Genomic DNA, 13,503 nt, shown 5'->3' on the forward strand with positions numbered 1-13,503 from the left:
GAAGGCACCTGATCCAAAGAGAGACAAGCTGGCAGTGGACCAGCGACCTGTGGCCTGCTCCTGGCAGATGAGCTCAGGCTCTGGAAAAGGCAACGTAGGAGGGGAGAGGAGAGGTGAAGTCCCAAAGTTGCATTTGCCTCTAGCTCTGACTCCATTCATTTCCAAAAAGATCCCAAAGAGATTTTACTTGGAATTTCCAACATAATCCTTAAGTTAAGTTGGAACAATAAACACTCAGAAATAATGAAAAAATTAGTAATGAAGAGCGCCTATCCTTGTAAGTTAAAGATGTGCGTTAAGTAGTGAGATACAGAGTGATTGATGGAAGTCCAGAAGCAGGTTATGAGCATATAAAAACTATAACACAGCCAAAACGGGTTTGGCTCAGTGAATAGAGCATTGGTCTACAGACTGAAAGGTTCCATGTTCGATTCCGATCAAGGGCATGTACCTTGGTTGTGGGTATATCCCCAGTGGGGGGCGTGCAGGGGGTAGCTGATTGATCTTTCTCTCTCATCAATGTTTCTAACTCTCTTTCTCTCCGACTCTCCCTTCCTCTGTAAAAAAATCAATAAAATATATTTAAAAAATAAACTGTAACACAGTAAAGGTGGCATTTTCATTCAATGAGGAAGAGATGGGTTTGCTAATAAATGATATTGAAGTGATCTGCTCACCAGTTTGAAAAAATACAAAGCCAAATCTTTTCTTCATACTTGTTACCCACACACATTCCAGAGGAGTTAATGATTTCAATTTAGAAAGAAACTGAAATTTAATATGAAGACAGGTGAGTCTTCACAGAATCTTTGGGTAGACAAAGAGTTTTTTAAGGACAATACCAATAGCATCAATCATAAAGGAAATGTAGTGTATTTAATCACATCAATATTAAAAACATTTGCATGAGAAAAAGGATTAACCAATAAGAGACTAATTAAAAATTGGGAAAATGTTATGGCATGTATAACTGACAAAGAAGCTGACTTCTTAATAGAGGCCCAGTGCACAAAATTCCTGCATGGGGGGAAGGGGGAAGGGGTGTGTGTATCTCAGCCCCTCTGCAATCTGGGACTCCATGAGGGATGTCCAACTGCCCATTTAGGCCTGATTCCTCTCACAATCCAGGATTGTTGGCTCCCAATTGCTCACCTGCCTGCCTTCCTGACTGCCCCTAACTGCCCTCCGCTGCAGGCCTAGTCACCCCTAACTGCCCTCCCCTGCAGACCTGGTCACTCCAAACTGTCCTTCCCTGCAGGCCTGGTCACCCCCAACTTCCCTCCTCAGCTGGCCTGGTCACCCCTAACTGCCCTCCCCTGCAGGCTTGATCCCTCCCAACTCCCCTCCATTTCAGGCCTGGTCCCTCCCAAATGCCCTCCTCTGCTGACCATCTTGTAACAGCCATTTTGTGTCCACATGGGGGCAGCCATATTTGACCACATGGGGGCAGCCATCTTGTGTGTTAGAGTGATGGTCAATTTGCATATTATTCTTTTATTAGATAGGATAAAGGACTGGTAACTAATTAAAAAGATACATTGGAAAAATAGGAAGTGGATACCATGTATGTACTATGGTCAACTTTGTTATATGCTTTTTTTAATAACCTATTTTTATATGCATTTGTATGTATATATTCTTAAGTATGATTAAAAAAATAGATTTGTATTGATTTCAAAGAAGAAGGGAGAGAGAGAGATAGGAACATCAATGATGAAATAGAATCATTGATTGGCTCTTCCTACATGACCCCTCTAGGGATGGAGCCTGCAACCCAGGCATGTGCCCTGACCGGGAATCAAACCATGACCTCCTGATTCACAGGTTGAAGGTCAACCACTGAGCTACACCAGCTGGGCTTAAATATACCTTTTATAAAAATAGGTATTTCTATAAACATTAATGTATTTTATAGTTCAATAAAAAAAAATAACTAAAGACATTTACCCCACAATGTAATAAGTGTAAACAGGACCATGGATGATTTCATTTATTTCTTTTTTTATATTTCTGTATTTTCCAAATCTTCATCAATAAACAGCTTTTACTTCTGTTCTGGAATGAGTGGGAAAAAAAATGTTGTCAAAAGTAGAACTATAAACAGTAGGATGAATGACTACCTATTTCCCCCCCCCCCTCTGTTTTTTTCAAGATGCTTTACTTTGAGGGGGAACAGAGCTTCGGGGACTCTCACTGAAGGCCCGGGCATGGGGTTCGTTGGCAGCTCGGCTCAGACTCTACACAGGGGAGGCCATTGTAGGAACCTGGCTTGCTGGCCCCGCTGCCTCCCTCTGCAGGGCGTGCTCCTGGGACCAGCGCACAATGAAGAAAGAAGGGAAAACAGCCACAGGCGTATGTCCCAGCAGAGGGAGAGCATGACCTCCAGACTTTCCAGGGCGTCTCCTGCTTGACATTTCCTTCCTTGACCTTTTCGCTTCTCACTTTCCTTCACAAACACTGGCCCGGGAGCTGGATTCAGCTTTATCTCCAGAAAAGGGCAGTTTTCCCAGGAGCTCAAACCACAGATCCCTGAGCTCAAGAAGGCAAGTTCAGGGATGGCCCTGCTTGGGGTTGTTCAGCCTGCTTATAGAACCTGAGAGTAGCTGCAGGCCGACTCAACAGAGTGGGAGTGTAGCTCCCCACACACTAGCAGGCCTCTCATCCCCGCATAAAAGCATGATATACTAAAGTATTACTGCAGCCTCAGAACTGCATCATTTCCCCTCATTGATATCTTTTGACCTCTCTCCAAACATAAAGAAAAATATGTTACTTTTGCTTTTTAACACGGATGACAACACATAAGGTGACGTGGGTTGTGGAGAACTTAGCAAGGAGGGTCAGCCCTTTATGGCTTTGAATTTACCTTTGGTCCAGCATCAAGCCCAGACACTCCCTGCCCCTAAGTGTCAGCCATGCACAAAGGCCTGGGTCCTCTGAGCAACTTACGGGTTTCAAAAGTCTCTGGTCTCCCTCTTAGAACACTGGCCCCATCTTGACCTTTCCGCTGGTTAATTCCCCCAGCAAGCCATGGCTGACCCCTCAGCCTATTTCAGATGCTCGGTGAGCCTCCCTTGATTTCCGGGAGCCAACACCTTATATGCTTATTTCCTACTCTTGCACGCTACATAGCAACCAGGTGGAAACACAGCTGACCAAGCTAAGCACCTGTGCTCTGGCATCAAAGTACATGGATTCAAATCTCTGTTCCCTGACCTACATTATTAGCTCTGTTTATTAGCTGTGTGTATTAGCTGTGTGTATTAAGCTGAGTTATTAGTTGTGTTTATTAAGCAACCGACTCAATTTTTCGCTCTTGTCTCTCATTTGTTTCTGATGATAACAAGGCCTATTTTATAAGTTTGGAGTGAGATAAAGCATGTGGATAGCTTAGCTTAGTGTGATTACATCATAAACGATCAATATAGGAGTTAGCCAATATTGTTTTACTTAGCTGACAGCACAATGCCGCTACATAAAAGGAACTATTCCTGTTCTTGTTTCGCCTCTCTTCCCCTCGCTGACTTTATCTGGTGGCCCCGTAGGCTCCTAAAACAGATCAACTCTCCCTGCCTCAGGGCCTTTGCGCCAGCTGGTCTCCATGCCTGGAGCACGTTTCTCTGGCTCTCCTTGTGTGGCTGACTTCTGCTCTTTCTTCCTATTTCAGCTCAATTGCTACTTCCCCTGGGAGATTTGGGGGCTTATCCTTGGTGAGGTAGGTAACCTTAACCCCTGTTTAATCTCCTATTACAGTGTTGAGTTTATTTCTCCTTCAGTGACATTATGTATTTACTTCTCGATTGCTTGTTCCTCCCACTAACCTGTAACCCCCTGAGAGGCGAGGCGCGCCGTCTTCTCTCAGCATCCTCAGCATCTATGCGGAATCTGGCACAATCCCCACTGTTTGTTGAATGAGTAAATAGATGAATAAAGGGGCTGAAGGAATGTCCTTCTCTTACATAATTCATCAAGTGAAACAGTCAGAGAACTCCAAAAGGCTTAGCAGGACATCCAAGCTCTCCTTTCGAGTCAGCGCTAACAGGGAAGTCTGTCTCCATTTATCCTTATGGAGACTGACAAGACTGCGCAAAGCCCTTTGAGCTTCTTGGAAAGACGTTGCAATGCATAAACACAAAAAATAATCTTGTTCCTCCTGATGAATTCGAATAATTTTTGAAAAGGAACAGGCCCTCTCAAAGCACTATGCCCACACAATCTTTCCTTTAAGTAGCAAAAAACCCAGATAGTTTTATGATCTCTAATGCAATGCAGATGTAGAGGGTAAGAATTTGATGGTCAATTAATTTAGAAAATATCCAGGGCCTTGCCGAGGTTCAACTTATGGACTTTGAAATTTGACTCGTGATTACAATGCCCTCCCCTCCCTCCTCTTTTCACCATCCCTAGATATAAAAAGAAATGAAAGCTTGTAATATTACTGGTGGAATGTTCTAGAGGGAGGTTTAAGCTGTTCTTTATAAAACTCTTGGAGCAAGTTTTCCTGGCCTTTTCCAGTTGGGACTTTTCCTGAGCACTGAAGTGGAGCAGCCCTGCACTGGCAGCCGCTGAGGGCTGATTGCTGCGGGGAGGTGAAAGAAAAGAGCTGGCATCCTTGAGCCTCATTAATCTCTGAAGGGAGGGGAGCTCTGGCCACTGGACCACATACCCACGTGTCGGAGCCTGATTTCCTGTTGTTCTGGGTTTTGGTCTGAATGTGGAGCAAATGTTCCAGGCAGCTCCAGGCAGCTGGAGGGCACGCTTTTTTACCACGTGACCAAGTCTTGATTCCATGAGTTAATATCCAATGCCGAGAAAACTAAGAACTATTAAGATGAGGCACCGCTGTCATCATTTGATCAATTAATCAATTAGCAAATGCTGTTGAGGTTCCCCAATGCTCTTAGATGAAATAATGTCCTCCTGCTCTTCGCACCGGAAGCTCTCCACACACACCGGTACCCACTGCACTTCCCACCTCAAGTTGCATTTGAATATAAGAGAGAACAAACAACATCACAGCACTTTTGGTAGCAGCTGTATTGAGATATAATTGGCACACAATACAACTCATCCGTGAAAGCATACACTTCAATGTTTCTTATTATATCCACAGAGTTGTCCAACCATCAACATAATCAATTTTAGCCGAAACGGTATGGCTCAGTGGATAGAGCGTCAGCCTGTGGACTGAGGAGTCCCGGGTTTGATTCCAGTCAAGGGCATGTACATTGGTTGTAGGCACATCCCCTGTGGGGGGTGTGCAGGAGACAGCTGATCAATGTTCCTCTTTCATCGATGTTTCTAACTCTCTCTCTCCCTTCCTCTCTGTAAAAAATCAATAAAAATATATTAAAAAATAAACATAATCAATTTTAGAATATTTATCACCCAGGAAGGAAACACCCACATGCTTTAGCTGTCAGCAAACTCCATATCACTCCCCCCTAAGCCTTAGGCAATTACTGGCCTTTTCTGTCCCCGTAGATTTGCCAAGTCTGGACATTTTATATAAATAGAATCATACAATATATGGCCTTTTGGACTGGCTGTAATACCATTTTATTTATGACATTTATCTTTGGGCCCAGCACAAAACATGTTATAGTAAATTAAGGTTATTTGAATGAATGATTATGTTTCTACTATCAATTCCCCGCTGTGCAATGACAGTATGGAAGAATAGAAGACATAAATCTTGACCACAGTTATTTTCAATTCAGATGATGAGAGATGATTGATCTAAAGTACTAAATTATATGCCATAAAATGATCAATTAAGTGGTACATAAACTGGAAAAGGATGATATACCACAGCTACTATTTGTATGTAAAATTTAGGGACACATTTATTAAGTAATAGGAGTAAGTAAATTAATTTTTGGCTTGATAGAGAAGGCCTATACCTTTGTATTCTAACTTGACCCCTCATCAAAACATTTTTCTTGGGTCCTCCACCTATGTCAATATCTAAATGTCTCATACCTATACCATCTGTTTCTACTTCTGGTTCTGATTTTACATCTTCATTTCTGTCAATATCACACACACACTGCATTATACATATAATATTATCACATTTTTGGAGAAGCATCACAAAGTCTATACTCTTCCAGTCATTGTCATGGTTTTGTCTCCTGTAACATGAATAAGGAAGCCTACAATTTGATTAATGGATACTAGGGAACCTCAAATAAAATAATATTCAGTTAAACCCCTATTCTCTTCCTCCTCTCTCCCTTGACTGGTGCTGTGGGTGTTGTTATTGCCCAAATCTTGTCCTCACTTTGCTTATTGACAACGTGGTGCTAAATGTTCTCTAAAGTAGGAATTCCATTCACCAAAAAGCATTTCCCACTTGGCTATTCCAAACTCCATATGTTTAAAACACAACTGATTTGTTCCTCAATCCACCCTCTTCCCTGCTCGTCAATAAAACCACAGGTGCTCAAAATGTGAGAATCACATCCCACTCTTCCCAGGTCTTCATACTCAATGTCCAATCAACCAGTGAAGCCTATTATTGTTTGCCACAAATTGTATTTACCTTTTTATTTTGCTTTCATTCAGCTCCTTAGTTTTGAAATGCAGATAACTATTTCCAATCCCACAAAGGAAATCACGAGGAATAAAAAAGACAGAAATTCTATTCTTCCCTTAAAAGTACAGAACAAACATTCCTTAATAAGACCCCTAACTCCAGAATCTTCCTGAGTGTGGGCCTGTGGCCTGGGAGAAGTAGCTTAGCTTATAAAATAGGCACATCTTATGTTAGTGTTAGTAACGGAATAGAGTGGCGGCAAAGAAATGAACTGTGGAACTCAGAAGAATGCCCAGGACACAGTCAGAGCTCAGAAAGCATGACCACTCAGTAGACATACATGTTGTGAGCACTTTGGAGGCAGAGGTGCCCGACCTGGGGTGTGCTGTGCATGGGTAGGCAGTGGATGGCCTCCACCTGCACACACATGGCCATGGATTTACCTAAATGTGTGCCTGTGGCTCTTTTTGTTCTGGCCACTCACAGAGAGGTGGGGCATGGTACCTGTGAGCTCTTTGAGAGTATTGAAGCTGCACATTAATGAAAAGAGTAATATATGTAAGGATTTAATGCCATTCCTTTCTTTAGATTTTTTTTTAAAAGGATACCATGTGACATTTGCTATGACTTAGTGAATCCTGACTCATGATGAAGGAGCTTCAATGGCCACTTTAAACCAACCAACTACTTTTCATTTAGCAAATTTCTAGCTTAAGAACCAACCTCAAACTTCCACAGAAAAGTTAAGACATACTCACACACTAAAATCATCGCATGGCATTGTAATAAAGTCTCACACTGGCTCTCACCCCCCCCACCCCCACACACACACACACCTCATCTTTCTTTCCTTTCTTTAGTCTGTAAGAGAAGTATACCTTTTAACTACACCTTTTAATTACCCATTCTATTCACCACTGTAGCTCCAAGTGATTTCTTTACTCTTTCCAAAAGATTGTGTCCCAGGCTCAGGGGCCTTGCCACAGAAGGTTCCAGAAAGGCTTTGAGCAGGAGAAGCATGCTTTCTGTAAGCACAGCTTCCCACATATTCCTGGACCCATGTGTGCTCAAACTGTCCAGTATGTTTGATAAAATAAATCAGTTATTACCTACATAAATTGGGGAAAAACCAATCTCATTATTTTTGAATAAAAGAGGCCTCTATTCATTGTGATCCACAGCCATCTCCAGAATGCATTTTCTTTGGCTGTTGCTTTTATGCATGTTCACAAAGAAAATAAGAAAGACCCATTTAGTGGGAATGCAACATGGCATGAGGAGTGAGTTCTTATAAAATTCCTTGACAAGGGCCAACTCTCTATTGGACTCTCAAATCCTTTCTCCGCTGTGAATATCAGTTACACATGCACGGAGAAGTCTCATGGTTTTACCGTCTCCTCCTAACAGAAGCAGCCAACTTACCCACAGAGGTGCACACAGCAGGCTACAGTCAGGCCTCGGCTCTCCTGCAGCCAGGAGCCATCCTCCAAAGCAACAGCATATTTTCTGCCCAGAGGTTTGGGCAGCAAACAGCTCCTACTGAGGCCAGGAGGCTGAGGAGATCAGCCTGCCCCATTCTGCATTCCAAATGGCAAGGAGGTGGCAATCATTAAGAAGAGATCACCGTTAATAGTGTATCTCAAAAATCTAGCCAACAGCCTGGTTTCCTTTTTTAGCCCTCATGAAAGAATAATGTAAACCATCCCAATGGCATTGGAACTATTTAAAATAATGCCAGAAATTCCACAACAAAGCCCACGATAAGTGTTGATTTAAAACAACTATCCCGCTACATGCTTCTTTCTTTCTTTCTTTCTTTCTTTCTTTCTTTCTTTCTTTCTTTCTTTCTTTCTTTTTTTAATGTTTTGATGAGTATTTAGTGATTGTCTGCTAGGTACAAGACCAGTGAACAAGATGGCCATAGTGCCTGCCCTCGGGAGTTTACATTCTGGTGGGGTAAACAGAAGGAAGTGTTATTAAAGAGGGATGGCTGGAAGGCCACAGGATCACATAGAGAAGTATTTAATCCAACTCTGAGGGGTCAAGGATGACTTACTAGAGTAAGTGCAATCTAAAGTGAGTGCAATTGAAAGCTAGAGAGAAAAGAGCCAGAAAAAAAGGACATTCCTGGCACAGAGAAAGCTTGTGCATCTGAGTGCAACAGAGGGCATGGCATGTTGGCAAATGTAGATTATGGGAAAGAGAAGCAGAAGCAGTGTCATGTAAGTTGTATTAGGGCATGTCAAGAACCGTGTGTGTGTGTGTGTGTGTGTGTGTGTGTGTTGTCAGGGTAATCGTGGAGAAGTTAACTTGTTAGATTTGCATTTCAGACAAGGCACTATGACTACACAGCGCAGAATGGATGGAAGAATATGTAGAACCACATGCAGGAATGCCAATGGAAGCTGGCATCCAATAGCCAGGAAGATGGATATCGGAACCAAGGTATAGCAGCCTATTAATCTATTAACTTCCATTAGTCATAGACCTATGCTTACACTGTGCAGTTCTGTGCTAGAATAGTGTTCCATGATTTATCCATTTACTAACACCACCAGATGCCAACAGCATTCTAATTGTTAGAAGATTCCTCTACAGAGGCTGGGCCAATACTAGTGATGGGCTATGAGACCCGGGATACATACATTACTAGAGATTCATTTCTGTGGATAGTAATGCCCAGTTCTCAGTTGATCAGGTCTGCTTTATGAACCCCAAATGGAAAAAAAAAAAAGTGACAGGTTAGGTAGTTGAATTTTGGAAGATACTACAGGCATTGAGTGTTTATCTTAATGCCAATATCACATTTTCTTGAGTACCTTTAAAAGAAGTATCAAAGTTAAGTAGAATTAGCTCTCTAAGGTTGTATTTTCTTTTTAAAGTTGTTTTGGCTTTTCTAGGTCTTTTATGTTTTCTGTGGGTTTTAAAATGAGCTTGTCGATAAAAAAATGTAGCTAGGAGTTTATGACTGCACAATGGCAAATAATGTGTTCAGCTATGCAAAGGTGAAGAAAATTTAGCTTTCTTGTACCATTCTGAAGAAATTATTTTAGGACTTACATCAGCAAAAACCAAGAGATCAAAGAGAGGAAACTGTGGAATGCAGGGACGGCTGATGGACCTCAGCGGCATCCACGAAGCCCAGAAAGCATCTGGTCTAGATTGTAGCAAAGGTCAGGGGGCGGATGAATGTCTCAGGGAAGAAAGTGGATTCCATGCAGTAGTAGACCACATAATGGAAGTTGAAATATTTTGAAGATCTATTGGGCATACATTACATTTTTGAAAACAAGAATAAAGGAAAGTATTTAGAGAGTTCTGGAAAGGTTAGGGGGAAACTATACAGGAAATTTGTGGTCAGAATATAAAACAAAATTTGAAAATGGCATTTTAGAAAAGCCATTGTTAGAGCAAAGAAAATTCTCAAGAATTTCTTAAGAAATTAGTTTAATCTTGATTCAAGAAATATTCTACTTTACGTGGTCCAGGCATCATTATAATAAAGCAGTAAAGGAAGAAGCACTTGCACATGACTGGGGTAAGCAAGAAGAAAACTAACAAGAGTCTTCACCATGTGCCATCATGGGTTAGTCACATAATCCCCACAACAACTCCAACAGAACTAAAGCATGAAGAAGTGAAGTGACTTGTGCAAGATCACAAAGGTACCAAGCATGGTGGGTAAGGCTCTTAACCATTATTATGTACTGTCTGTATAAGAATACATTTAAATACACACATATATAATATTTCTGGTTTGTGATATTTATATTCAACTTATGGATAAATAATGAAATAATGTTCTAGAACAAAATTTCAGTGTACAAATATATCAATGTTTATTTATTTTATTTTTTAAAATATATTTTATTGATTTTTTACAGAGAGGAAGGGAGAGAGATAGCTAGAAACGTCAATGAGAGAGAAACATCGACCAGCTGCCTCTTGCACACACCCCCACAGCCAATGTACATGCCCTTGACCAGAATTGAACCTGGGACCTTTCAGTCTGCAGACCGACGCTCTACCACTGAGCCAAACCAGTTTCGGCCAAATATATTGATGTTTAATGGAAGTTAATAGGTTGGATGGGGAAAAGGAAAAAAATGAGAAAAGGAGGGTAATGTTCTCATCTTACATAATGAGTAATAAGGATATAATGTTTACATGTGATAAACAAGACATTGAGGTATCAGCATTTATTTTAAATTATAAACGCAACCAATGGAAAACCATTGATAATATATAATCACCCACAGTATGAATCATGGGGAAAAGGTGAGATAGGTGTTGTGAAAGTAATATAAATCTTCAGTTCTCATAACAGAAAATTGATGGTTTTTAAAATGGATAAATCAAGTGATCGTTGTGTAAGTATTTTATATAATTTAGAAGTTCTTACCTCTCAAGATGCATCAAAATTACCTACTGGGCATTAAGAATAGCACCACTGCCTGAGTCTACTTCAGAGATCCAGATAAATTAATATTGAGAGGGTCTCATACAGGAAACTTTAGAAAGTTCTTGGGTAATTTTTAATGTGAAGTCAGAAATGAGAATCTCTGATTTAAAGGTTGAAAAAGCCACCAGAAATATTTACAAAAGAAAATTTAAAAGTGGAGGCTATGGCTTGGGCAAGATTGGAGTGAGAAAGTTTATGCTTTTTAGTATAAAATCATTTAGATAATTAAGTTTGTATTATATGCATGACTAAATGTTAAACATCAAAGACACGCATGCAAATAATTTTGTAGAGATTTAGATAATAGACTACAAAAGTACCAGTACCAACAATATCATTTGAGACTTGTGAAAAATATATATATTATTTCTCACAAACATAACAAAATGTTAACAAGGGTCATCTTAGGGCTCTACTATTAAGGCTTATATTTTTGTTTGTCTATCATTTACATTTTTTGAGTTTTTCATGAAAGTGTTTGTGTGCACAGCCCATGGTGGAAGAAACGGAACCTTTACACATATATCAGACAATATGTCAATGGACTTGCAAGGGTACACATTTCTCAGCTTCAGAGATAATTACCTAATTATGCTAAAGTCTTATTTTATAAAAATATCTTCCAACTATGAATTATCAGTGCAAAATATTCAATCATGGTAAATGATAGTAAAATGTTAAAATGAGACTCCTAATCTTAGATATCAAAAGCCAATAAAAATGTAATAAATCCCAAATATCCTCAATCCGAAGCAAGGTGCAGGGCCACCAAAAAGATGGCAACTGTGGTTCCGCTGCCATCGGTCCACCGCCTAGCAAAGTGCAAAAGAGCTGACATGGAAGGGGCCCTTGAGAAAGTCGCTTCGGAAAGACTTGTGCGAGAATGGTTCAGTTACCTCCCCTCCTCTGCTCCTTCCCCGAGTTGGAGAGGAAGGCACCTTACTGGATCCAAGACAAATAAAAATGCCTGAAGGCTTAGATGGATGCTCTCTGACACTGGAGACACAGAGTCTAGTGGGTAACGTGGGTCTGAGAAAATGGAGCTGACAGGAAAGGAGAGAGATGAAAGCGTAGGGTGGGGGTTGCATTTTCACTGGTGGTGGAGGCAAAAAATGTGGGTTTTTCTGGTGATTAGGGATGGAAGCCGTGGAAGAGAGCCACCCTAGCATCATCTTTCAAAGAGTTCTCATTCAAGAGGATGTCTGAAGTGGAGGAGACACAACAAAGCATTGGACTGCACGAAACGCAGGCTGCCTACCCCTACCTGAGCCATGGAAACCACAGCTGGGCCACCCCAGAGGAAGATCGGTGGAAGGCCCACCGATAATGCCACACCAGGAGGAGAAGCCTACGGAGGCCGCCACAGCCAGAGAACAGCAGCATGTGATTGTGCCATCCGAGTTCTTTTTTTTTTTTTTTTTTTTTTAATATATTTTATTGATTTTTTACAGAGATGAAGGGAGAAGGATTGAGAGGTGGAAACATCAATGAGAGAGTAACATCTGTCAGCTGCCTCCTGCACACCCCCTACTGGGGATGTGCCCGCCACCAAGGTACATGCCCTTGACCAGAATCGAACCTGGGACCCTTCAGTCTGCAGGCCCACACTCTATCCACTGAGCCAAACTGGTTAAGGCCAAGTCCTTTTCTGCCTCCCCCCCTCCTCCCTAGTCCCAGTTGCAGCAGCCAAGAGGCCTGCTGAGCAGTGGGAGGAGGGTGGGCCTTGGGCTCAGGGAAGAAACTGACTCCAGCCCTCTGTGCTGGGCTTCCAGGCCTGAGGCTAAGCTGAGGGAGGAGGAAAGTTTCAAACTTGAATGGAATTTGGGGTTTGAAAATAACTCTGAATGGGAGTAATGTGCTCATTAGGACAGGACTGGATTCTTTATTTTATGAGAGCGACAGAAAAAAACTACAGGACCCATGTGCCACAAGAGTTAGGAGCAAAGAACTTTTCCACAGAATCAGTGGAATGGACTGTGGTGATAAAGAATAAGGTTCATTCCAGCCTACAGGCCATCGAGTTCAGCTCCTTCTAGTGACAAAATCATGTTTGTTGGTTATTGTTGTTCATTTAAGGATGTTTGTCTTTTGAAAAATTATCTTGAGGGTAGTTTTTGTGTGCAGAGAGACCATTCAGCGACATATTTAGTTTCTAAAATTAATTTTAATTACATCACAATTACAAAGTTAAAAACCCCAGCTCTCCCTTATGCTTTTAATTTCTGCTCATAAAGTTATTCTCTTAGCAAATTTTTATATTTACTCTTAAATTTATTTTAATTAATTCTTTGTCCTAATTATAAACATAATTTAATTCCTTCAAATGTATTCAATTGTATATTAAAATTTTATATTCTCCTTAAGTGCTTTAACTGTCTAACTTAACAAACTGTGCCTTATAAATCTAATAAACAAATGTAATGACCTTTAAATTCTCTTAAAATGTTCAAATCAAATTTGGAAACCTGGAAAGATTTAAAACCAAATTCCCCAGTCTAAATTA

Source organism: Pipistrellus hanaki (genome assembly GCF_964339955.1).
Source record: "Pipistrellus hanaki genome assembly, chromosome: 16".
Taxonomy (NCBI): domain Eukaryota; kingdom Metazoa; phylum Chordata; class Mammalia; order Chiroptera; family Vespertilionidae; genus Pipistrellus; species Pipistrellus hanaki.